Genomic DNA, 24,655 nt, shown 5'->3' on the forward strand with positions numbered 1-24,655 from the left:
AAACCCTCATGAGTGTTGATTTTAAAAGAATTGGGGGCTCCACTCCATTCACACCATGCACAGCCGCTCCCTGCTCTAACATCAGAGTGGAGCTGTGACGCCATCCTTCTAATTTGATTTTGTGAATAAATATATAATGATTGTATAGTTAGTATAGCACCTGGATGTCATAGTATTGTAGTACATATAGGATGTAATAGACTGATGTATATAATAAGAAAAACACTTTTTACAGTTCACAGATTAGAGTGTATATTTATCAAGCAGCAGTTCCTCCTTTGTTAAATGACAATTTTATTGAAGATAAAGCTAATTGGGTTCTTGTCTTTAATAGAATTGCAGTTTTAAGAAAATGATGGCAAACTGCTGAGAATTGGCGGTTTGTCAGATTCCCTGCTTTGTTAATATATACATATATATCTTTATACTTAGTGACACCAGGGCTTAGACGAGTCTGAGCCTATGTGGTCTGCACAGAGACAAGGGACTTGAGACACCCCCCTGCCACTATGTTGAATATAAAGATGTCCAGGCTGACCCTCATGTACAGATAAGGGTCTGGATTGTATAGGGGAGCGGGGGTCTGGTTTACCCAATCATATGCGTAAAACCTCTATGAAAGAAAGACTAGTAGGCCATGTCTTAACAGTATCTTGTTGGGACGTGTGTATGCACTTAAAGGAACAGCTCTTCTAAGGGTTAATTGACCCAACTAACATTGCTGGTAAGATCCTGCTTGTACCAAATGTATAAAGTACACTCTTTAATTCATTCCCCAGCTGTGTTTTGTTGATTATATAATTTGTATCCCTCTATGATTTTTTACATAATCCTAATTTAAGACTGATTAGTTATCTCCGTCACAGAGTGAGATTTTTCTAATAGGTGTACTATACAATTACAATCAGCGGTCATTGGATGACTTTGATCTCACAACTTATATAGAAGAAATGGATCATTTTGGACTAGGCGCAAATAGGATGGAAATAGAAATATAGGAACTCCTTAATCACCATTCGATTTTGTCAAAGATGAAATGGAAATAGATCTATAAATGAACTCCTATAGTGTAATGTAATGTCCACTATTTTAAAGCAATAAAACTTGTGGAAACAGATTAATTAATCGTAATCAAATTGCGGGGGAATACCTTGTGCAACCCAATCATATACGTCAATATTAATCCATGCATTTTATGGACCGCTATTATACACTGCCCCTTAGAATGAACTCAGGGTAATAACGTGTCGGAGGGATTGTTACAAAGAAACCTTTTGAAGTTTCATCTCGCCGTTAAAATGTGAGTGAATTTTAACTATGTTTATGATTAAAACTTGTGTGGAGAATATTGCACTATGGAGCTTTCTCTTGTTTTCCCTTTCTTCTTTTATGATCATCTGTCGGGAAAGATGGCTTCTGAGGGCAAAAGAAAGCACATGTAAAACTAATCGGAATTTGGAGAAAACAATTCTGTGTTGAGATTTTCATATTTGGATATTTGAAGTTTTTCAGATCCGGATTGCCTTTTCCAAGGAAACTTTTATATTAATTACATGTCATTCATTGACTAGAAAACACGGGCATTGTCATTTCCCTATGTATTGATGCATAATATCGGGTTGTATATAGTTTGCAATCCTACAGTTTGACAGATACCCAATATTCTTTTGCTATAAGCCATCACCTTTACTAGTGGACAATATACAGGGTGATTCAAAAGTCGCAGTACACCCTTTTATTTCAAAAACTCTACAGGAAATTGGGAAACCTGAATACTCCAGTAAGGTATGGGTGACGTGGTCTATCTTTTACGGTATGTACCAAACATGGGCGCCATCTTGAAATCGGCCAATCGGCCCAATTCCTGTAGAGTTTGTGAAATAAAAGGGTGTACTGCGACTTTTAAATCACCCTGTACTATAGGAGCTGATAAACTGATTTCTGGGTTTAAATTGTTATGTCTGGAAAATTGTAGTCTCTTAGATTTGGAGTTCTTTTGTATGAATACTGATTTACCCTATATGTAAGTTATTCATACAGTAGAAGATACATGCATAAATATTGACGCATATTATTGGGTTGCACAAGGTATTCCCCCGCAATTTGATTAAGATGAATCCATCTGTTGCCACAAGTTTTATTACTTTAAAATAGTGGACATTACTTTACACTATAGGAGTTGATTTATAGATCTATTTCATCTTTGACAAAATCTAATGGTGATTAAGGAGTTCCTATATTTCTATTTCCATCCTATTTGTGCCTAGTCCATAATTATGCATTTCTTCTATATATCCTTTTTGGGGACTGGCATGTTTTGCCCTTATTGGAACGGTGGCAGCATCCAAATGCCCATCCCCTAATCCCTATAAGGAGCACTTATCGTTCATTTTCATTTCTTTATCTCACAATTTAGTTGGATCATAGGGAATGATAAGAATGGCAATGAACGGCACTGATTAATAACTGCCAACTCCTGCCTCTAAGGGGGGTATTCAATTGTTAGCGTTAACGGAAAAAAAACGAGCGCTCAAAAAATCTTAGCGTTAATACAGTAATTACTCGCGGAATTTCAGCTCGCAGCTCCCTGAGCGGCAAGCTGAAATTCCGCGAGTAAACTACCGTATTAACGCTTTTCTCGCGCAATATTACCGTATAAACGGTAATATTTTTTGAGCGCTCGTATTTTTCCGTTAACGCTAACAATTGAATACCCCCCTAAGATGTTTGTATAAAATAGGTGGGAGAGATAAATCAACCTAAAAATACATATCAATAAAATTATACAATGTTATATAGTGTGTGGATACAAGGACTGCACCAACTATAGGGGTTCTGGTCCTGTTTCTAGCTCACATTTATCTATATAAATCTATTCACTATCTCTTACTATGTTTTTAATATTCACTTATATTATTCTCCAAATCAAGGCTTTGGCCAATTACTGTATGATCAATAATTTATAAATGATCCATTAATACATGAGATATTAGTTAAGATTAGTGTACTGGAGTGCTTATTGTTGTTTTTATTCTAACTCTGGTCTTTAAAATGAAAATTGTTAATCTGTTAGATTAGCACCCCCTCACCTATACTGTCAACTATACCTAGATCTTTTTGGATTCAGGAATGAGGATGGTTCCATTCCTAGTGCGATTCCAAATTTCTACTTGGATAAAGCAAAATACTTAAGAAAAGGGTCTATGAATTATTTTTTGACAATTTGTTTTGTTTCTGGCAAGGAGTTATGTGAAAATATGCACTAAAAATAGCAGCCAAATATTTGCTTTCATTGTTTTACATGCATTAATATAAAAGAAATAAAAAAGACCCTTTGGCATGTGGCAGGAACAGGCAGAGACAAGAAAGTTGGTGTGAAGGCTGTTTCCTTCATTTTAATTTAGCCACCAACGTGTAAATATGAATATTAAATAATGGCAATTACTAAGTGTAGTTTTAAAATGAAATAAAGTAACACGGAATAGTTAATTACATTTGGAATATTTGTGGAAATTAGTACAAACCGTACTGAATAGCAGACAGTGGTATGATGAGTAAAATAGCATGGAATGAGCTAAATGATGAGAATTGAAAGGGTCATGTTAAAGTCTGGAGATGAGATTAAACATCAGACTGATAGTGATGAACTCAACGTTCTAAAATTGATGCAAAATTACAACTAAATTTTAAAAGCATTGACTACGATACTATGAGAAATACATGGAGTAAAATAGGAACTATAGAAATTGCTGTTTATCTGTTTAAGCTATGAGCAGCTAAGTCTAAAGTGTTGTGCTGCAGAAGGGAAGCAAAGTATGAATGTCATTACGCTGTATAATATATGATGGAATAGGAAGAGACTGCATGAGGTGGAAAGAGGCCAGAGAATGCTGAACTAGAAGTGACATGTAATATGCTGTTCCTGTGTACTGTGGGCTGGTCGAGAGGCTGTAAAGCAAAGGTTAATAGGCACGGTGGGAAAGTGCAATATGAGTTCATATAAAATCACAGTGAAAGTTAAATCAACTGCTAAGACTGACTGAAAGCAATGGATAGAAAGATGAAAGAATGATATGCTAGGAGCTAAAGTCGACACCTTTTGCTTAAGTCAAAAACAGAGGTTTAGTGCTGTGGTAAATGAGGTGTAAATATGTGCACCATGCTATGGTAATAAAAAGTATTTCCTTATTGTGTGTATATTCTGGTGACTGTGGTACAATTACAGAGCCCATGTAGTACAATTACATGTTTGATTAAACATATATAGTTTTCAGAACACTTACATGCAGTAGTTCAATATCCTCTGAAGGCTCTCTCATTTATTGACTCTCAATTTCAGACGTTTATAGAAATCTTACCACGGAAAACGTGTGCCCAATGAGAACAGCAGAAAAGGAAAGAGCAAAGATGCCCTTAATTCATAAAAACACACTGACAATTTTGTAAATGTCCCGCACATAGCACGTCGTGCTTGTTCTAGGCCAAGCCTATCTGGGCATGGGACAGTCATTGTACGGAGTGTGGCCATTACAGTGCCCGGAGGGGAGGTGGGCCTGGAAAATTGTAGAGCATCAAGGAGAGTGAGCCACCATTTCCACTTCACTTGCGGTAAGCCAGAAAACTGTTAGACAGGAAGAAAGGCTCATTAACGAAACTGCAAACATACAAACTCCAGTATCCTATTCAAATTACTCACTCTTACCTACAAAATCCTCAATAACACCACCCTTTCATATATCTAATATCAAAATATTCACCATCCCGCCCTCTTAGATCTACCACTGATCTGTGTCTTGTTTCGTAACTGAGAACCACCTCTCACTCCCACCTACAAGACTTTTCCCGTGCTGCTCCCCACTTATGGAATTCCTTACCACATCCAATCAGGCTTTCCCACAGCCTACAAATCTTTAGATGCTCTCTGAAAAACCATCTCTTTATTAGAGCTTACCTTATCCCCAATGACACTACTCACACTAATGCAGCCTCACAACTTTTCCAATCTGTACTCAAAGCTGTGCCCTCTTCCACTTAGAATGTAATCTCTATAATGAGCAAGGCCCTCCATGCACTTTATTTTCATGTGTGCATTTATTTTGTCTACTTTTTAAGTTTTATGTATGTCCTGTACCCCTACTGCGTAGCACCGTGGTGCCTTATAAATCTACGATAATAATAATAACCTGCTTTATGGAGAAGAAAAGTGGGCTGAGATGCTTTTTATTAAGGAAATATTTTTATTGAAGCACTGCTCAACAATATAATAAACATTAATGATTCACTAACAAGAACAGCATAGAACAACATGTATGTACATTGATATTATAAGGTCAGGTAACAGGATATGTAATATGAAGGTACAAGGCAGCAAACAATTAGAGTTAATTTTCAATAAGCAATATTTAATAACAAATATTTCAGATTTGATACATTTTAATAAGCTAATAACATGTCTACCAAATAGCTGTTTATATTAGTACAAACTATCCAAAGCGTTTGATGTATGGACACTCGCACATACTGTGATAAAAGGATGCTTCACTAGCTTGGAATTTAGGGCCCCCACTGGAATCAGTACAGTCTATTGTAAATCTAAGGGCAGGGGACAGGTAGTCCCAATGAAAACTATCTGAGGGGCATGTTGGCTATTTATGACTTCTTTTGTATCTCCACTTCAACAGTTCTCTCCACAGCAACTGTGGATGCAATAGATGTACTAGCAGTGCAAGCTGTTGTGAACAGTCGGACTATTGGTAGTCTTTTGAACCCTCCTCTGTTGGGCACTGCAGAGAGGTGAGAGTTGCTCAGTGCAGAGCGGTGCTTATTTGATGGCTATTGTCAACATTTTGGCAATGTCCGATATTTTCTTTTTCTCTGTGAAAATATAACATAATTTACAATATCTTGCTATGTACTTGTGTTTGGTATTAGCCTCTACCACCTCTGATGGGAGGCTATTCCACTTTTCCACTACCGTTTCTGTGAAGTAATTTTTCCTCAAATTTCCTCTGACCCTACTTCCCTCCAGTATCAGTGCATGTCCTTGTGTTCTAATACTTATCTTCCTTTGCACCTTGTTTAAACGCTTGCTATATTTGAAAGTTTCTATCATGTCCCCCTTTCTATTCTTTGCTCAAAACTATACATATTAAGATCTCTTAGTCTTTCCAGGTAAGTTTTGTGATGTAGGCCATGTACCATTTTAGTAGCCCTTCTTTGTACAGTCTCTAATGTATTTATATCCTTCTGGAGATATAGCCTCCAGAATTGAATATAGTATTCTAGATGAGGCCGTACCAATAACCTATACAGTGGCATTATTACTTCTTTCTTTCTGCTACTGATTCCTCTATTTGTGCAACTAAGCATCTGACTTGCCTTTCTTTTGCTTTGTTACATTGCTTCCCTGCCTAAGTCACCTGAAACAGTCACTCCCAGATCCCTTAGGACTTCAAGACTGTCATTAAAAGTAGGTTATCTACAATCTCCTCCGGGATTTCCTGTTTGTGAAGATGGAGAAAGGCTGGCAAGTGCATACCTAACAGAAATGAAAGCTCCAATTCATATTGGACATAAGTATTTCTAGTGTGCAACCAATCTCTAATATATCATAGGGTTCCTGCGTAACTGTATAGTTTTAAGTTAGGGAACTAGATGCTCCCATCAGACGTGCTTTGCTTGAGTTTAAAAACTCCAATTTTGGGTTTCTTAGATTGCCAAACGCATTTTCTGAATTAATTGTTGAGCAGCTGTTTCTCTTTTACCGATAGCAGGATAGGTAACATTACTGGTGAATATAAGAGTCTGGGAAACACGATCATCTTAATTAAATTTGCACGACCCAAATATGAAAGCAAAAGATGCTTCTAGCCATTCATTTCATAAACTGCTGTCTTGATGAACCTTCTAATGTTCAGTGTATAGAAGTTGTGTATATTTTTATGGCAGTTGGATGCCTAAGTAGGTGAAAAACCTACTGGTCCAATACAAAGTATAGATTTTGCTCCATGATGGCCTGGTCTTGAGGCCTAAGGACATCACCATCGATTTCAAATGGTTAATTGCAAATTCAGAGACTACACCGTATTGTTATACTTTGTTTTTAAAAGTGGTGATTGTGTAGATACGAGTAGAGATGAGCAGGCTCGGATATCTGAAATCCGAGCCCACCCGAACGTTGCCTATCCGAGCCGGATCCGATAAGATCCGGGTATTCCCGCCAATTGCAAAACTGAAACCGAGGCTCTGAGTCATAATCCCGCTGTCGGATCTCGCGATACTCGTATTCTATAAATTCCCTGCTAGCCGCCGCCATCTTCACTCGGGCATTGATCAGGGTAGAGGGAGGTCTTGTTAGGTGGTCCTCTGTCCTGCTATATCTCGTGCTGTGCTGTGCTGTGCTGTGCTCTTTCCCCATTATTCCCAAGTTATATAAATTTTTAAAAAAAGTTATAAAAAAAATAAAAAAGAAATAATTATAAAAAAAAGAAATTAAAAAAAAAAGATCCAAAAACAATCCTGCAGTATAAGTCCATTGGTACTGCAATATTACAAAGTTCACTAATTCTGCAGAATAGACTGAGAATTAGTGGAAATGATTGTTATTGAATGTTATTGAGGTTAATAATAGCGTAGGAGTGAAAATAAACCAAAAAAACATGATTTTAACACTTTTTATGTTTTTTTCAAAATAAATCCGAATCCAAAACCTTAAATCCGAACCAAAACCTTTCGTCAGGTGTTTTGCGAAACAAATCCGAACCCAAAACCTCAAGCAAATCCGAATCCGAATCCAAAACACGAGATACCAAAAGTGGCTGGTGCACATCCCTAGATACGAGTCAGGGAAAAATAATAATATGTCATCTGTAAACACAACAATTCTTATCTCTTAGTGTAATATATTAATGTCTTTCAGATTGGGGTGAAATGTTAAAATTTGTAGTAGGGGATCCAATGCCAAATTATATTAAATAAAAGCACTTTTGGTGGAAATTAGAAGTGATTCAGGTATTTGATGGGATTTTTCTTCCCAGTCCTGGAAAGTGGAAGAGTTTAGAAACAACAGCAACTCAGCTACGAAGCAGAAGACCGCGTAAAATCACAGAGCAGGGTCAACAACTGTAAGGAGCATGGTGTGTAAAAGTTGCCAACGCTCTCCTGATTTCATAGCTGAAGAGTTCCGAACTTCCACTGGCATTAATGTAAGCACAAAAATTGTGCAGCAGGAGCTTAATGGAATGGGTTTCCAAGGCCAAGAAGCTGCATGCAAGCCTCACATCACCAAAACCAATGCCAAGTGTCGGATGAAGTGGCACACCGACACTGGACTGTGGAGCAGTTGAAATGTGTTCTGTGGAATGATGAATCACGCTTCTCTATTTGGCAGCCAGATGGGTGTGTCTGGGTTTGGCGGATGCTGAGAGAATGTTACCTGCCTGACTGCATTATGCCAACTGTGAAGTTTTGTTGGAGGAGGGATAATGGTATGGGGCTGTTTTTCAGGGTTTGGTCTTGACCCCTTATCTCCAGTGAAGGGCACTTTTAATGCTTAATCATACCAAGTTATTTTGGACAATGCTATTCTTTCAACTTTGTGGGAACAGTTGGGGGAAGGCCTATTCCAAATTGACTCTGCCCCATTGCACAAAGCAAGGACTACAGAAGACATGGTTTGATGAGTTTGGTGTGGAAGAACTTGACTGGTCTGCACAGGGCCCTCACCTCAACCCCATCAAACACCTTTGGATTGAACTGAAACGGAGATTGCGAGCTAGGCCTTCTCGTAATTGTCGCCACCAGAGATCTGGGGTCTGCATTATGTCGCCACCAGACATCTGGGGTCTGCATTGTAAAGCTTCTAGAGAATTGGGACTCCAGATTCCAGATCTCTGGTGACGACACAATGCAGACCCCAGATCTCTGGTGGCGACATAATGCAGACCCTAGATCTCTGGTGGCGACACAATGCAGATCCCAGATGTCTGGTGGTGACATAATGCAGACCCCAAATGTCTGGTGGCAACATAATGCAGACCCCAGATTTCTGGTGGTGACATAATGCAGACCCCAGATCTCTGGTGGTGACACAATGCAGACACTAGATCTTTTCTGGTGACACAATGCAGACTCCAGATCTCTGGTGGTGACACAATGCAGACCCGAGATGTGTGGTGGCCACACAATGCAGACCCTAGAACTCTGGTGGTTACAGAATTTAGACCCTAGATCAGTGTTGGCTAACCTGTGACACTCCAGGTGTTGTGATGTTTACTTCAAGTCCCAGCATACCCTTCCAGCAATAAGCGGCTCTATATTGGCAAAGCATGCAGGGACTTGTAGTTTCACAACACCTGGAGTTTCACAGGTTAGCCAACACTGCCCTAGATGTCTGGTGGCAACATAATGCAGAGCCTAGATTTCTGGTGTTTACAAAATGCAGACCCCAGATGTCTGGTGGCAACACAATGCAGACCCCAGATGTCTGGTGGTGACAAAATGCAGACCCCAGATGTCTGGTGGCAACATAATGCAGAGGCTAGATCTCTGGTCATTACACAATGCAGACCCCAGATGTTTGGTCAGGACACAATACAGACCCCAGATCTCTGGTCAGGACACAATGTAGGCTCCAGATCTCTGGTGGTGACACAATGCAGACCCCAGATGTCTGGTGGCAACACAATGCAGACCTCTAGTGTTGACACAGTGCAGACCCCAGATGTTTGTTAGCTTTACAATGCAGACCACACAACTTTGACTTTACAATGCAGAAGCCCAGATCACTGATGAGTCAACAATGTCAATGCTTCTTCATTCTCTTACTGTACTGCACTTGCATGATTCACCCTGCATGATCCACTCTTGAAGACCAAATGGCAACAAGTGTTAAATCTCTGAATCACATAATACAGAGTTCCACTGTGGAGGAGTGTTTTAGCCAGCAAATATACTGCATCAAAGATGTCCTTAAACCACCCTGTGATTGATAGTTTAACTGAGTTGCATGAAACTGTTACGTATATTGCCATTACAGTTGCTAAGTCAAGATCTGCAGCCAAAGCCTTAGTACAGGAATAGGCAACGTTTTTCTCTTTGGGTGCCAGAAGTTTAACATTACAAGCCATAAAAAATTCCGGAGTGCCACCACATTACAATATATTCAAACTTTTACCAAAGTAATAGATGGGTAAAAATGTTAGTGGCTTCCCTGTCCTTCCTTCTTTTATAGATTTGTCACTCACCGGACTGTTAGTTCCTCTGGCTCAAGACCTAGGTCTCTCTCCGCCTTGCCGACGCCTGTCTTGCGCCGCGGCCGCCCGCCATCTTGACCAGGGGTCTGTGCATGTGCAGACCTACAGACTGTTAAAACCTTGTTCCTCTCCTCATTGGATGATTAATTACTTCTCACTATTTAAGACACCTGCTGCCCTACTACGTTTGCCTGTTCTTGGTCCTCATTCCTCTGAGGTAATCAAGGAGTTCTCTGTTCCTGTTCGTGGTTCCTGTTTGCTGTGGACGCTTATCTGCACCTGGACAAGTCTCTACTCTACGCCAGTGGTAATACCTGTCAGCCGCAGACCGCTCCGCGCTACCTCGTATCTTACCTGCACCTGGACAAGTCTCTTCTCCACGCCAGTGGTAATACCTGTCAGCCGCAGAGCGCTCCACACTACCTCGTATCTTACCTGCACCTGGACAAGTCTCTACTTCACGCCAGTGGTAATACCTGTCAGCCGCAGAGCGCTCCACACTACCTCGTATCTTACCTGCACCTGGACAGGTCTCTGCTCCACGCCAGTGGTGATGCCTGTCGGCTGCGGACCGCTCCACGCTACCTTGTATCTTATCTGCACCTGGACAAGTCTCTGCTCCACGCCAGTGGTAATACCTGTCAGCCGCAGACCGCTCCACGCTACCTTGTATTTTACCTGCATTGGGACAAGTCTTTACTCCACGCCAGTGGTAATACCTGTCAGTCGCAGACCACTCCACACAACCTTTTATGTTATCTATTACCGGAACTAAGGTTCTACTTTGCATCTGTGGTAATATCTGCTAGTTGCTGACTTCTTTGCTACTTTGTATTATTGGCTGCCCGTATAGTCTTTTCCTTCAGTTGTGAAGTATCCGTCTATTACAGTTTACCTGCACTCTAGGCACTTCGGAACCTCTCATTTCCAGTTACTACTGGTCATCATTCCCGCTGTGTCATTACTATTCCTACTACTCAGTGACTATCTAATCTTCTGGCATTCCACCTCCTATCCAGCTCAAGGTGGTCCTTGCTCCCATTGTGTGTAGCTGTATCCGTCTATTTACCATACTCTCCAGGGGGGCGCGACTTGCACAGTGGAAGCCGCTAAAACCCATACTTCCTTGCGGGAGTTCCTGGAGAAGACCAGTCACTGTGTTAGACTCCGCGCCTCTGGTGAGTAAAGCTACATCTGGTAATTTCTGGGTCAAGACTCCTAGTGACTGTGACAAGATTGTTTGCTCAGGTTAGTTTGATAATTTATATTCGGGAGACATGCTTTAGAATTGTGTACTGTTAATCGTCTGTGAGCAGGACTAACTAAATGGCTCAAAAATCAGTGAGAAGCCCAAATTTGTAGAACAGTACTACACTGTGCAGGATGCTGACGCATTTTGTAAGGTGAAGCAGGAGAGGAGGACGGGACTCAGGCAGGGCCGGTGCCATAGGCAAAACTTCAATCTACTTCTCCCTCCCCCCCAGTATTCACTTCTGCCGCCTGCCCACCAGCTTTTCTAACTTATGCCGCATGCCCTCCAACTTTTCCTACACAATACCAATCTGCATACCAGCTTTTCTTACACATGCCCATCTGCCCACCAGCTTTTCTCACATATGCCCCCTGCCTCTCAATTTTTTCTCACACATGTCCCCTGCATCTGAGCTTTTCTCACACATGCTCCGTGACCAACAGCTTCTCTCACATGCTACTCTTTGCTCACAAGATTTTCTCATACATGACCATCTGCTCACCAGCTTTTCTCACATATACTTCCCCAGCCTACCAGTTTTTTCACACTTGATATCAGCTGAGTGGTTTCATCAGAGGACTAGTCCTCTGATGAAATCGTCTCTTATGACGGAGAAAAGGATATGGCCAATGTATTGTGAGTGGCACTGTGAGCTTCTAGAGTGACAATTATTATAACCTCTGGGTTTGGATTTTTAACATTTGGATTAGAGTCACCACTATCGCTTTGGATCAACATTGGGATATTTCCTTATTATCTCTCTGGACACTCAGCTGATATCAGGTTAGATAAGCATTTCTACAATTTCTGCGATCTACTTCCATATGCTATTGAGCCTTTATTTAATATTTCTTAATATTTAATAGTTCTGGACTCAATTATTCCCAGTGGATTTGGTGACTTTTCCTTTTATTCTCCCTGATGAAGAGGGTCTTGAACCCGGATTCTGTTGTTATGCTTCACTCCAGGAGATAAAGATATTGAGATATTTAACTGTCTATATGATGAATTATTGCTGCTGTAGACATCCATGCATATTTATATCTAATTGCTAGTTTTATGTTTATATTTACAGTGACAATTATTATACAATTGTTTTTATACTAACTAATAAATATATTGCCTGGAATCAGCGCTCTCTAAATTCTTTCTTTTTTGTTACTATTAACAGTGACCTGTTGCTTTTGAGGGCAGTTTGAAACAGCGATCTTTCGCTAGCATTGCAGTAGAACCAAATGCTGTCTGTGAGAGCCTGATTCCAGTGACTGTGGCATAACACGATGTACAAATGTATTGTTTGGTGAATATTCAAAGAATGCAACTTGTCTATTTGCATTGAACAATTATTATTTGATGTGTATTACACACATTTTTGAAAAATCATTCAGGGAGATTATGGAAATTAAATCCTGGAGCCATGCAGAGTGTGGCAAGATACCCAAGGAGGTGTGTCCTACTAAACCAAAGGGGCATTTCCAGCTCCACCTGAGGGTGTATCTAGTACAACCCAGGCGCATGCCCGGAACCACAGGTGGTACTTATAGTACTGTGCGCGGCATCCCACAATATGGTGTAACAGGGATGAAGGGAAGATATTTTTTATTTTAGTGTAAAACTTACTAAAGTTTAAATAATAACTAAGTCTCCCATGCAGAAGCATGGAGGCTCAATCTCTTGTGATAACAGATTGAATAAATAGAGCAAAGCAAAAAAAAAAAAAACCATCGATGCACTAAACATTTTATCGTTTTTATAGTAAAGATTCTCACTGACCCCCGTGTTTTGGTTTTGGTTTTGGATCTGGATTACTGTCGTGTTTTGGTTTTGGTTTTGCCAAACCGCCATTGCGTGTTTTGGTTTTGTTTGGTTTTGTTTTGCTAATTTGTTGAAAAATCAATGTTTTTGGGCATAAACTAACCAAATTTAGTGCTCCACCTGTTTCTTGGATAATTAAGGTAATTCTAAAGCTAATAAATTAGGAAGAAAATAGTTTAATCCCTGGTAGGCCGTCCTTAATTCTGCACACGAACCTGATTGTCTTCCTCTCCATCTTAGCCTATTGGCAATGCAGCCATCGTCTTTGGGTGTATATTACACCCTACACTTCTAGTTAAATATTTAAAGAAATGGACAAAGGCAGTTTGGTTTCTGTCTGCATCAGCCCCCCCCGCCCTCCACTTGTAGTTGAATAGAAAAAAGCAGCCTGGATAGACTGAACAATATAAAAAATAAATGGACCAAGGTAGTTTGGTGGCTGTCTATGACACCCCCCCCCCCCCCCCCGCCCTCTACTTGTAGTTGAATAGAAAAAAAGCAGCCTGCATAGACTGTAGAACTAGAATATTAAAAGAAATGGACAAAGGCAGTTTGGTATCTGTCTGCATCAGATCCCCTCTCCACTAGGAGTAAAATAGAAAACTATTCAGCCGTTATATAATCTAGAATATAAATAGAAATTGAGAAAGGCAATTTGGTATCTGTCTGCATCATAATCATCAACATCATCATTAGCACCCTCGTCGCCTACACAAATCTCCCCCTCATCCTCTTCTATTTCCAAAGTGGCATCCTCAAATTGGGTATCACCGGCTACACTCGGGCTGTTCAGGCACACATCAGCAGAACTGCTGAAAGGGCCCTTCTTTATGGGTACACTAACAGAATGCTCACGATTAGACATCCCACTGTTGGATGGACTCTCCACAGGGATTGGTGTCATTTCTGATTCAGAGCAAACATTATCCTGTAATGCCTTACTGTTATCTTGCAGCTCGGCTTTGACGCGTAACAGTAGTTGTGCACCACTTGCAGGCTCGGTAACATTTTTGGATCTGCCACTAATAGAGAAAGGCGAAGGCCTCATTCTCTCTTTGCCACTGCTTGTGTAGAATGGCATGTTGGCAATTTTTTTTTTATCCGCAGTTAACTTTTCCTCAGTTACACTTCTTTTTCGCTTCAACACAGTAAATTTTTTTGGGGTGTGTGTTTTTTTGCCTGATTTCAAAAGACGGTGTAGTTTGACATCGCCTTTCCCAGATGACGTACTGGGAACACTACCATCAGGACTGTTGACAGAACCTGGTTGCTCATTTTGCTCATATGTGGACTGCTTTGAATCCATTCTGAGCCCAAAGCACTTGTAGTGCTACAAATTGTTTTTGACACTGCTGCCAAATACGACTTTTTGGACAGGCAGAAAAATTTCTGCAAAAGAATGGGGGACACCCCAAAAGCAAATGGGGGTGCTAAATATATTTTTTTGGGCACTGCTGCAAAATAGGACTTTTTTGACAGCCAGAAAAATCTCTGCAAAACAATGGGGAACACCCCAAAAACAAATGGGAGTGCTAAATATATTTTTTTGGCACTGCTGCCAAATAGGACTTTTTTGACAGCCAGATACATTTCTGCAAAAGAATGGGGGTCACCCCAAAAGCACTTGGAGTGCCAGAAATTGAACAAAAACCCTCCTCTCTTCTCCTCTTACTGCTGTAACAACTGATTACAATGGTATTGAATACAATCAATCACTGTCCCTGTGCTGATATAGCCAGTGTGACCTGCTTTCTCCCTCTGTCAAATGGCGATGGATTGCTGTGGAGGCTGGTATTTATGCTTTTCAAATCTCGCGAGAACCGAGCTCAGAAAAACGAATATGTCACGATGATGTTTTGCCTCGATTTCGAATCCGAATGAGCGGGAGAGTACCGAGCGTGCTCGGCTCGGTACTCGCATACCCTAGATTTGGTAGGATTCGGATCTCGGGGAACCGAGCCCGCCCATCTCTATTTTATAGTGCTCGATAAAAAGCCCCTAAATTTTTTAACTATCAAAAATCTCTCTATCATTCTTTAACAAACAGATTTTGGACTTATAATAAATTATTAAAAAATAAATTAAGAAATATATAAAAGAACAATTAAAAATGACTTACTGTCATGGTAACAGTAAGAAAAGTAACTCTGTTAACTTACTATGACGGACTGGAAGCAGAAAGGAGTTGTTGATGAAGCTGGATGAGGAGTCCGAGAGCCTGCTGAGACGATGGTTCCAGGAAAGTACTTTCTGGTACAGGTGTGGAGCAATCTGTGAGAACTGATTTTTCATAATTATAGAGACACAGTCCAGAGTCCTGGCAGGTTTGGGCTGCAAGATGGTAGTATGATGAAGGTGAAGCTCTAAGGGGTTAATCATACAAGTTCAAATGTCTAGAGTTAAATAGGTACAGTATATAGCAGCTATTTAGTCGGAAGGCCTCCAGGGGATTAAGCTATAGTGAGTCCAATAGTCCCGATCCGCGTCAGTAAACAGTATAGCAATGTCAGTAAGCAAAGTTGTAAGGGATTAAACAATATCCAGAGCCAGGTCGGTACATGGTTTAACAAAAGTTAGTAAGCGAAGTTCCAGAGGGTTAAACTGTAGTAAGTCCAGGCACATCAAGTGAAGTGAATAACATTGATTATCTCATTACAATGGCAATTGTCAAGGAGTGTTATATATTAGGCAGGGAGTAAACAGTCAGTTCTTGAAGTTGCTGTGTTGAAAGCAGGAAAAATTGGAAAGCCTAAGCATCTGAGCGACTTTAACAAGGGCCAAATTGTGATGGCTAGAAGACTGGGTCAGAGCATCTCCAAAACGGCAGGTCTGTGGGGTGTTCTTGGTATGCAGTGGTTAGTAACATCAAAAGTGGTCCATGGAAGAACAACCAGTGAACCGTTTGCTGCGTTTGAGGTTGCTAGCTGCAGACCAGTCTAAGTGCCCATGCTGACCCCTATCCACCTCTGAAAGCGCCTACAATAGGCGCGTTGTCATGAAGAGGTGTCCTTGATCTACAAAAATGTTTTGGTAAATAGTACATGTCAAAGAACCATGCACATGAATGCTAGGATCCAAGGTTTCCCAGCAGAACATTGCCAAGGGCATCACACTGCTTCCGCTGTCTTGCCTTCTTCAAATAGTGCATCCTGGTGCAGAACTAGACCATGGAGCAATGGAAGAATTTGGCCTGGTCTGATAAATAACGTTTTCCTTTACATCATGTGGATGGCCGGGTGCGTGTGTGTCATTTACCTGGGGAAGAGATGGCATCAGGATGCACTATGGAAAGAAGGTAAGCCATCTGAGGCAGTGTGATGTCCTGGGCAATGTTCTGCTTGGGTCCTGGCATTCATGTGGGTGGTACTTTGACACGTACCACCTATCTAAAATTTGTTGCAGAACAAGTACACCACTTCATGATGGCGATATTTCCTGATGGCAATGGCCTCTTTCAGCAGAATAATATGCCCTGCCACACTGCAAAAATTGTTCAGGAATGGTTTGAGAAACATGACAAAGAGTTCAAGGTGCTGACTTGGTCTCCAAATTCCCCAGATCTCATTTTGATCAAGCATCTGTGGGATGTTCTGGAAAAACATATCTGAGACATGGAGGCCCCACCTCGCATCTCACAGGACTTAAAGGATTTGCTGTTAATGTTTTGTTACCAGATACCACAGGACATCTTCAGAGGTCTTTTGGAGTCCATGCCTTGACGGGTCAGAGCTGTTTCGGCAGCACAAGAGGGACCTACACAATATTAGGCAGGTGATTATAATGTTATGGCTGATCAGTGTGTATACTACCACCAATTATTAAATGCAAGACATATTGAACATTCCGTTTTGTCCTCTCTCACAACAGCATACAAACTTTTCACAGTGACAGAAAAAGCAGAGCAGCACTTCAGTGACTCACACTCTGCCATGCAACTGAATGCAGAGTGCTGCTAGCCTCTTTAACAAGTGCCCTATAGGTGCTATACATTTTGAGGCAATTTTCGATGACCTAAGCCTTCATTTACGTCTCCAGTTTTAAAATTTGTTCCTCCGTGTAGGAGAGCAATGTCCATTTTGTTGTAGTACACCTCTTTTTGCGTGCTAATTAGCGGTGGACATTTTCTTGCAGCACACCTCCTTTGTGCTGTATAGCGGTGGCCATCTTTTTTAACACACAGCAGAGATCAGGGAACTTAACCTGCCTCTCTGGGGCTACGAGGATTTCCCAATAGTCGAGGATGTCTCCCTGACATTCCGGAAGAGTAGGCAACTATGGAGTTACATCAGCACTTCATTGTCAGACATCCTTAATACAGAGACCAATGGCAAAAAATAGAAATATATAATGTTTTTTACTAAACTAAAGGACTGATTTATCAATGGGCTGAAAGAGTGATTTTTTTTCACTTTGTCCTATACATGAAAGAATTACTGCCAGTGCAAACATTGTTATCACCAGCGATAACTCCTGCCAGCAGAATAATTTGTCAGCATCTGAAAGCCTATTTAACAAGTTTCTCAGAGATTGGTCCTGAGAAGCGGTAAGATAAGTTAAATAATGTAGCTCCAGGTCAGTATCATTTGGTAAATTGTGGTGATAAAAATCCTACTTATTGTTAAGTAAGGGGCCTATTGATAAACCTACAGAATCAAATATCAATCAAGAGTTCAAAGACTATAGAAGCTGTGGAGGGACAAAGTTAGCAACAAAACATAATGATATTGAGTTATATTCAAATATATTACCATTTTATCTAAGCACTGTTAGGGCAAATCTCTGCCTGACAGAATAATAAATGAAGACCTAGATGGGGAGGAATGAATTTAAACCCCAGGCTGGTATTCTCACCACGGCACTTACCTTTAAGGGTTAAGCTTTCTCAGGAATTTGAAGCAGCGAATGGAATCCCATGCGGTGGGGTGTAGAAAGTCTTCATAAGCAGGAGAGACAGGAAGTCTCTCTCTCTTTCTTCAGGATTTCCCTCCTGTCCTGCCTATTGATGTGTTTTGTCAATGACATTTGTATATTGTTGTTTAACCTTGGTCTTCTCTCCTAATTCAGATGAGGCACAGTCGGCAGGAAGCAGTTTAGCCAGCGGTTTAATACATGGAGCAAGTGTTATGTTGTAAACCGCAGTATTCTTCCTCTGTCAATCTTGTCTCTTCGGGGTCACTTGTGTAAGTGCCCAGGGTATCGTTTGTGTAAGCGGGCCCTTTGAGGCCAGAAGGGTCGGAGACTTTCTGATGCCATAAGGTAGCGCTGGGGTTCTGGGTCGACTGGCCATCCCCATGTTTTTGTTGGTATTGACTGGTAGCTGTTCCCTCATCTGCTTTCGTTGCCACCATTTTGTATAACAACTGAAACTGTGACCTTAGTGCACCAAAAATGTAAACATGTGTCTGTGTTCTTATTTCAGGTCATGATTTTAAACTTAAGACAACTTAGAGGTAAAAGGGGTAAAAGTGGTGCGGGTAGAGGGTGTATGTAAATAAACAGCTATGCAACTCAGGACAAGTACTACAGAAAATAATAAAAGGCTTCCTTCCACATCCCAATGCCTCTTACAACATGACTTTTGAGGTAAACATACCAGTTCAACCAGTTTTCCCAATCAAATATAACCATGTTTGTAGACAACTATAGACAAACAAAAGTTGCTTTGCATGAAGAAAACTATTTGTAAAAGTAACACACATGTGTAATATATATATATATATATATATATATATATATATATATATATATATATATATATATACACATATACATATATATGTATATACATATATATATATGTATATACATATATATATATATATATATATATATATATGTATGTATGTGTATATATATATATGCATATATACATACATTATATGTATATTATACATAAATACAGTGGTAGAAGTGGGGTGCATGCGGAGTAGTATACCATTCCGCCGCTTTTCATTCTGCCTTCAATGTAAAACTATTATAAAATTCCATTCACTTACTTATTCATGTTCCAAGGCAACCAGAGAGACAGTCCCAAAAAAATATGCTGAGCCGTTTCCCTTCTGGTAATGCAGAAGAGGCAATGAACACATCTGCACAGGTTCCGGGTGTGCATGAATGTATTGAGAGGCAAACCCCCTGGATAGTCATCCATACAATATCTTTATGTCTATTAGTCCTCCTCTTAGAGGCCACTTTCTCCCAAACATGTTTAGCAGTTGCTGCAGGGAGCCTTTCTCCCAAACATGTTTAGCAGTTGCTGCAGGGAGCCCTGGAACAGACTCCATAACGTCTTTAGCGCTGATGAGCTTCTAGACAGTTTTTGGCTTCCACAAGTCTGGTTCAAGTCCCTCCAGATGGTGCTCTCTCACATATTGTCCAACATCCAGGTAAAACCAAGGTGTAGTCCAGTTGTAAGGGAAGGAGCTGTCCCACTTGTCCCAACCAAGGGTCCTCCAAAGAGGCAGGAGGAAAAAGCAAGACATGGACTTCCCAGCAGAGCATATTCTTTTCAATAAGATTTCTGCGGATGCAGTTACAAATGAAGAAGGCTCGCTGCATCGTTGGGATATCTGGGATCCCTTTCCCACCTTTGAGGGGCTCCATGTACATAACCAACCGCTTCACTCTGTCCATTTTGGAGTCCCAGATGAAGTGGAAGACAGTCCTCGTGATGGTCTTGCAGACGGCAGCAAGAGGTGGCCAAGCTTGGGCCGTGTAGTACAGAACAGGAAGAATCTCGTTGCGCAGCACCAGTGCTTTCCCTTTGATGGTAAGGTATCTGAGGCTCCACAAGCCAACTTTCTGTCTTACAGCAGCGAGTCTCTCTTCCTGTCACTCAGCTAGGGTCAGAGGAATGCCAATACAGTCGGCACATTTTGGTATTACCTCCCAAGAGGTGCGGAATCTAACGGTGAGGGAGGTTTTCGCCAGGGACTCCAACAAGGGAGTTTGGACTTTGCGGCTCCCAGACCTCAGGTCGCGGAGCTCTTAGGGGATGGTGAGCGAGACTGTATTGAGAACCCAGAGAATGACTGAGATTGCTACAGGAAGTAGATTCAGAACTAGTGAGAGTCTAGGAGATTGTCTCCTCCATGAGCAGTAGAGACACAGGGGGGTAAATGTATCAAGGTGCAATCTTGCAAAATCAGCAACTCGGGAGAGTTGAAACTCGCAGATGTACGAAGCAGAGATTTCATGCAAAATCGCCAGAGTTGTGCTTCTGTCAAAATCGCTATTTCCAAAACTGCCAGAGATCAAACTCCGGCAGCTGTATGACAGGCAGTGTAACAGTGATGTGTTTACAAAACGCTGCTACAACACAGGAGACTTTGCCATACACAGGAGTGTTTGAAATCGCTGCAAATCGTCGAAGATGACCAGCGATTTTGAAGTTCAGGGTAAAAATCGCAGCTTGATACATTTGATGAGTTTGGAACTAAAATCGCAGGTTACCGCCCGCGATTTGCTGCGATTTTAACACGCTGGCAAAATCGGACCTTGATACATTTACCCCTGGGTGTCAAAAGTCTGTAGCGCAACATGCAGGAGACTCAGGAGGTAGATAGCGATGATCTGCAGAGCGATTACCACAATGACAGTGGAGTAGACACGGAGGCCATGATGATCTGCGGACCAAGGTGTTGGAGATACAAGTAGTAGATAGCGATGATCTGCAGAGCAATTACCACAATAACAGTGAAGTAGACACGGAGGCCATGATGATCTGCAGACCAAGGTGTTGTAGATACATGTAGTGGACAGCGATGATCTACAGTGTGATTACCCCAATGACAGTGGAGTAGACATGGAGGCTGTGATGATCTGCAGGTAAGAGGTGTGTTTAAATAGTGCGGTCAGGCATCTGATTGGTTGAAGGAACTGAATGGGGGAGAAGTGCCGGTTTGTGCACAGGCAGTTCAACAGATAATATGGCGTTCCGTCAGCAGAGTTGTGGCGTCTGTCACCAAGTAGCCGCCGTGAATAAGGTGAGTCACAGTGGAGAGCCCGTCGATTAGTGGGTCTGGTGTGTAACAGAATCCCCCCTTTTAAAGATGGACACTGGACACATAAGCGTAGGTTTCTTAGGTTTTGTGGAATGGAACCTCTATACCAAGACAGGAGCATGGACGTTAGAAGAATCAATCCACGTGCCTTTTTCAGGACCGTAGCCTTTCCAATCCACAAGATATTTAAGCTTCCTCCGAGAAATCTTACTGTCCAGAATCTGACTTATCTCAAATTCCTCATCATGCGTAGCAGTGAGAGGTGCAGGAGGAACCCTAATGGGTGAGAATCGATCAATGACGAGGGTTTGAGTAAGGACACGTGAAAGGTGTTGGAGATCCGGAGAGAAGCAGGTAATTTTAACTTCACTGAAGTAGGATTGATGACCCAGAGAATTTTGAATGGACCGATGAATCGGGGCGCAAATTTCAAGCAGGTACTTGGATACTCTATGTGGACAGCCACACATTATCATCGACTTTCAATGGAGGAATAGCCCAACGTTTTTTTTCGGCAAAGTGATTGTAACAAGAGGAGGATTTTCTGAGACTTTTGAAAGTTTGTGCTCAGATGGAGACAAAATTCTGATAAGTGTTATCGACAGCAGGCATCTGGGTGGGTGGGAGGGAGACAAACCTAGGGAGGTTTGGGTGTTGCCCATATGTAATAAAAAATGGGGTGAAAAAGGTACACTTGTGGTAAAGGTTGTTGTGTGCAAATTTTGCCCAGGGCAGGAGATCAGACCAGTTGTTTTGAGCGGCAGAAGAATAAATTTGAATGAACATCTCCAATTCCTGATTAACTCTCTCTGTTTGCACATTAGATTGTGGGTGATAGGCTGATGAGAAGTTGAGTTGGATATTGAGAAGTTTGCACAGGGATCGCCAGAATCTGGACGTAAATTGAACACCTCGGTCTGATACAATCTCCAAAGGGCACCCATGTAGTTGAAAAATCTCCTTCACGAGCAAGCGGGCTAGGTGAACGGCCGAGGGTAATCCCCGGAGAGATACAAACTGAGCCATTTTTGAAAAGTGGAAAACGGACACCCACACAGTATTAAAACCTTTACTTGAGGGGAGATCTGTAATAAAATCCATGGAGATGTATAACCATGGTTTGGTTGGGAGAGGCAGTGGAACTAGTGGACCGGCTGTCCTTACACGAGGTGTCTTATGCTGAGCACAGAGGTTACAGGCAGACACAAACTGTTTGGTATCGATACGAAAAGTGGGCCACCAATAACTTCTGGAGATGAGTTCAGTGGTTCTTCAGATTCCAGCATGACGAGAGGAACGCGAGGCATGGCACCATTGAAGTAACTTCCTGTGGAGGCTGTGATGATCTGCGGACCAAGGTGCTGTAGATACAAGTAGTGGATAGCGATGATCTACAGAGCGATTACCGCAATGACAGTGGTGTAGACATGGAGGCTGTGATAATCTGCGGACCAAGGTGCTGGAGATACAAGTAGTAGATAGCGATGGAGCCAGTGTACAGGATGTCTGAACAGGAGGTGAGACCTGAAGATCTGGCAACTTACACAGGTAAGAGGTGTGGTTAAATAGTGCGGTCAGGCGTCATCTGATTGGTTGAAGGAAATGAATGGGGGAGAAGTGCTAGTTCGCGCAGTTCACCAGACAAGATGGCGTCCCACCAGGAGAGCCTTGGTGTCGGTCACTGAGAAGTACAGCCGTCGTGAATAAGGTGAGTCATAGCGAGGAACCCGTCGATCAGTGGGCCTGATGTGTGACACTTCCTAACACTTCAGGGCTGGCCCCCGAACCAAATTCCAAGAATTTTCATGAAGTTCGACTTGATTGCGAAGGGGAATGCAGCGGGGGATGACAGTTGCCACTGCCTGAAGGGCACCACCTCTGACTTTCCGCAGTTGACCTCTGCTGCTGAAGCTCGGCCGAAGTTCTCGCAGGTCTGGACGAGTGCTGTCACTGAACGCTGGTCAGCGCAAAAGACAGTGACGTCATTCAAAACATATCACCCAAGCCAAACCTGCACAAAACTCTATGCATTAAATCATGAAAAACACGATCAAAGGCCTTCTCCTGATCAAGACTGACCAGGGCCAAGTGTGCATGGCGAACTTTGATGTAATGCACAGTGTCCCGCAGCAGCGCAAGGCTGTCTGCAATCCTGTAACCAGGAATGACACAAGTCTGTTGGCTAGTACCTTGGCGAGGATCTTGCAGTCCACGATCAGGAGAGAGATGGGCCGTCAATTTTTAAGGTCACATCTCTCCCCCTTGCACTTATACAGGGTCGTGATCAATCCCTCTCTCAGAGTAGGAGGCATTTTGCCCTCCACCACAATCTCCTCGTAAAGCTCTAGCAGGTCCGGGCCAATGAGGTCCCACAGCGCTACATAGACCTCGACTGGGAGACCATCACTTCCCGGGGTTCTACCCGGCCAAAATTATCTAGCGACAGAGTGCAGCTCCCCCCCTTGGCCTCCGCCAGATCATCCTTCACATCCCAGCCACCAAGCTGGAGAACCAACAGGGACTGTAGCTGACGTTGCATCCTCCTGAAGTTTCTTTTCCTCTCACACGCCTGTTGTCTTCCCTTTAGCCTCATCCAACTCTACATCCACATCCAACTCCTCCTCCGTTTCAGAATCCTGAGCTACCAGCAGCTCCTCTACCATCTCTTCCAGGGCCTCCTTCTGTGGAAGGGGGTCCTCTTCGAGCTCGACCGCTGGCTTCTTGGAAGTTTCACAGTCGGCAGTTGGGCTGTCCAGCTCTTTTCTCTTCCTCCTCAATTTGCTTTCCTTACCTTCAGCGGACACAAGAAGGGAAAATCTTCCACGGAGAGGGAGAGAGCTGCAGTAGCGTTGGAGGGGGTTATTGCTACTGCATGGGAAAGGAGGGAGGGATGCGAAGGGGGAGGTGTTAAAGTGGGTAGAGGACGTGAGCGGGTTGTGGAGGGTGGGGAAGTTGTGACAGCAGGAATGGAGGGAGATACTGTCACAACAGGATCGGGGATGAAAGGAGTAGGGAGAGAGGTTGGAAGGGGAGTGGGGAGAGAAGGGGTGGAAGGTATCTTACCTACTCATGACTAGGGGCTTCTGTTGCTTCCTCTGGGCTGGCTTGGGCTGCAGGCCAGGAGCAGGTCCACCTTCCAGTAGACCTATACCAGCTGCTGCAGAATAGGTACTGGCCCTCTGGGGACAGTCCCTGTAGATGTGGCTGGCCAGGCCGCAGAGATTGGAAGATGTCTTCCTTGGGCAATCCTTGGTCTCGTGCCCTGCCACTCTGCAGTTCCTGGAGGCTGAAACTTTGCAGCTTCTCCACATGTGCTCAGTTTCCCCACACTT

The sequence above is a fragment of the Mixophyes fleayi genome, chromosome 8 (genome assembly GCF_038048845.1).
Source record: "Mixophyes fleayi isolate aMixFle1 chromosome 8, aMixFle1.hap1, whole genome shotgun sequence".
Taxonomy (NCBI): Eukaryota; Metazoa; Chordata; class Amphibia; order Anura; family Limnodynastidae; genus Mixophyes; species Mixophyes fleayi.